The 3,784-nt window shown below is 39.3% G+C and overlaps 1 pseudogene; it reads right to left on the bottom strand.

Annotated features, from left to right (window-relative positions):
• Positions 1 to 1,296: 1,296 nt before the first annotated feature.
• On the bottom strand, positions 1,297 to 1,472 carry LOC112133316 (U1 spliceosomal RNA; annotated as a pseudogene).
• Positions 1,473 to 3,784: the final 2,312 nt, after the last annotated feature.

Genomic DNA, 3,784 nt, shown 5'->3' on the forward strand with positions numbered 1-3,784 from the left:
ATTAGGTCCCAGCTATTTATTTTTGTTCTTATTGCATTTGCTTATGGGTTCTTGTTCATGAAATCCTTGCCTAAGCCAATGTCTAGAAGAATTTTTCCAAGGTTGTCTTTTAGAATTTTTATAGTTTCTTGTCTTGGATTTAAGTCCTTCTTCCATCTTCAGTACCACTTGTTCCCCAATAACCTATGGAAATACAAATATTAAAAAATACAAAAATATAAAATAAAGTAACAGCACTCAATTGCAGTATGTCTGAACCTCTTGGAAAGATGGATGCCTTTCAACTATTAAAATTATTTTTTAACTATATATCTGAAAAGTATTATTAATAAAGATTCTTGAACTTAGCAGTTATAGTTCCAGAGAAAGAGTGCCAGGTGTACAGCTCTTAGAATGTAAGCTATTAAGATGCAGAGATTGTATCTATGCAAATCACTTTGTTCAACACCAAAAGCATGTCAGTGAGAAGTGAAATATTTACAAATACTTTTTTGATGAAAATGACAAGGAATCAGGACCCTTGATTAGAAGAGATGGATATCCAAATCAAACCAGCTATCTTAGAAAAGAAATTGGGAGCTCCCCTTACCAATGTTGAGAAGAGCAGAAGCAGAGCTGGGCCTCAAGCTAGCGCCAACATCTGAAAAGGGGCTGTTGGGAAGAGCAGAAGCAGAACTGGGCCTCAAGCTGGTGCCAGCATCTGAGCATCTGAAAAGGGGCCAGGACTCCCTGTCTCTAAGTATTCCATTCCCACTTTCTTGGTATCTTGGCTTTATCTCCAAACCAAAATCCTTTTCTTCCCTGTAGGAGGAAATAGAACTCCAGTAGCTCTCTGCTAGCATCAAGCTAAGCTGAGGTGTAAAAATTTCTTCTACTTAGTTCTGTGCATCAAGCTAAGCTGAGGTGTAAAAACTCTCTTCTTCTACTTAGTTCTGTGCATGGACAGAATCATCTGCCTACTCACAAACCAATCCTGTATTGGGGGTGTGGGCATTCTGATCTCCCAGGTTGGGTCATGTGCCTACCCTTAGGGTGGGAGGCAGAGATTTATGAGTTGGGTGAGGAAAGAGAAGTAGTTCCTGCAGAGCAAAGGAACATGCACTGAACTACAGAAATGGGGAGAAGCAATGAATATTAAAAGAAGTAGACTGATGTTAGGAGAAATGGAAAAACTAGGGTAGATTCCCATATATCTCAGCAGGAGTACTAGAGAGCCCCATGTGTTAATACACAAGAATACATTTTATAGAAGATGTTATTATTATTTGTATGAAACTGGATACTCAGTTGAATTCGTTCATGAATGCATAATGCCATCACTCACTACCAAAAATTTTGCAGTAGATCTTCCCACATTTGGGGCAATTCCAGGGATCAGCATATCCCTATAATGGATCTAGAGTGTAATGGATCAGCCTTGCCCTGGGAAAACTGCCTTTAAGATCATGGTATCTGCCATGCCAGGTAAGTATGAAACTGGATATTTCTAAGCCACATTGGAACAAACCTCATTTTTAGCCACAAGTTATGGGTATTTTGAAAAACCCTTATTGCAAAACACATAGAAATAGCCGGTAAAATACAGTAAACATAGACTTAAATGCATAGTTGTGCTTCCAAGAGAATAAGAGAAATACCCAAGGGAAAATGGGAAAGCAGAAAACCTGAATGGTCAATGAATACAAAAACCATGGCTGCTCTGGAAACATTTCCCAATCTCAAGAATCTAGAGACTTGAATCTGAAGGCTGAGTGGGGTGGCAGAAGACAAGGCTTTAGGTCACTGCCAGGTAGAGACCTCTGCATACATTCAGAACTCGTCAATCAGGAATTAAAAGCTTCTAACAAAAGTAAAGAGACAAAAAAGGAGTTTGTTCATCTCATGTTCATTGCAGCATTATTCATAATAGCCAAGAGGTAAAAGCAACCTAAATATCTGTCAAGAGATGAATGGATTTTAAAAAGTGGTATATACACAATAAATTATTATTCAGCCTAAAAAAGAAGGAAATCCTGTCATATGTCATAACATAGATAAACCTTGGGGATACTATACTAAGTGAAATAAAACAGTCACAAAAATACAAACACAGTGCTGCATGATCCTTCTTATATGAGGTTTTTAAAGTAGTCAAACTCTTAGAAACAGAGACGTAAAATGACAGATGCCAGGGACTAGTGGAGGGGGAAAAAAGGACTTGTTCAATGGGTATAGAGTTTTATAGGTTAATCCCAAACTCTAATCCTACTCAAGCTGGTATAGAGGATAGAAACAAAGATAAGACTATGGATTTATGAACAATAAAAATTGCAAACCAAGCATTCTATACCTAGCCAAACTGTCATTCATATATGGAGACGAAAAGAGAAAAAGAGTTTCAGACATGCAGGAATGTAGGACAATCATTTGTACAACCTTACTGAAAACTTGTTCTCCAAATTAAAATAAATGTGGCCGGGCACAGTGGCTCACGCCTGTAATCCCAGCACTTTCGGAGGCCAAGGTGGGTGGATTGCTTGAGGCCAAGAGTTCAAGGCCATCCTGGGTAACATGGTGAAACCCCGTCTCTAGTAAAAACTCAAAAATTAGTCGGGCCATGGTGGCGGGCTCCTGTAATCCCAGCTGGGGCAGGAGAATCACTTGAACCTGGAAGGCAGAGGTTGCAGTGAGCGCAGCACTGCACTTCGGCCTGAGTGACAGAGGGAAACTATGTCTCCAAGAAAAACGAAGCAGACAGACAAATACATTTTACACTGGCAAAGATCAAATTATTTGTGATTATAGTGCTCATCATTTACTGAGTATATAATCTCTACCAGTAGTTTCACTAGATAATTTATAAATGCCATTTCTGTCTATCCTTCAACAGGCCTCTAAATTAGATGTTCTATCCACTTTATGGATATGAGAAATCTAAGAGAATTGACTAACCCACTCTTTGATTTCTCATCTATGAAGTCGATAAAATAGCTCATTTAGAGGCTTTGTAATTTCTAAAATATCATATAGCTAGGATTGTAAATTCATCCTGGTACTTTTTGATTTTTTGACTTAAAGTTCATGCTGAAGTCTGTTGGGTTGACAGGCATTCTTAAATTCAGCATAGGGCATAAGCAAAAAGGCATATTTTCCTACTGGGGTAAAGGAGCCAGACCACCAAAATAATCAGTTCTTTAAACCTCCTTTCTGATGACTCACATCCTCAAAACTTTATGAACTCTTAACATGATATCGTGTACACTGAAAAAATGCAATGTATATTTTTAATAAAAATGGAGTGGGTTTTAGGAGATCTAGAGCAGTCACAGCTGACATCCAAACTGTTCTATTTCATGCACGGAGGTTTCCATCTTCCACCACCACAACCTCCACCTTCCTGCTCTTCACTCCTCCTTACTTTACTGATCTAGTTACTGTTTTTCTCTCTTCCAATTCAGACTCAAAGTGACAGGACGGGACAGAATGAGGCAGAAATCACAGGGTTTGTACGACCCGGAGAATGGGCTCCACGCAAACCTTTGGACCACTTTTTCTTAGGGGTAGACTTGATGCTTACATGCTGATGTTCTGTGCTGGACCTGTTTGGGTTCCTCCCCCTCATTCACTCTTGCTCCTGAGCATCACCTGCTCTGACTTGTAAAAGTTGTTCTAACATTCCCTAACACAAAGGAGTTAACCGAAGCTCTGAGAGGCCTGGAGGTGAGTCACGGACCTTCACCTTATTTGACTTTAAACAAATCTTGAAAGATTCATCCCCCTCAACATGGCACTTGTGTGCATGTAG

This window comes from Pongo abelii, chromosome 3, assembly GCF_028885655.2.
Source record: "Pongo abelii isolate AG06213 chromosome 3, NHGRI_mPonAbe1-v2.0_pri, whole genome shotgun sequence".
Classification (NCBI taxonomy): Eukaryota; Metazoa; Chordata; class Mammalia; order Primates; family Hominidae; genus Pongo; species Pongo abelii.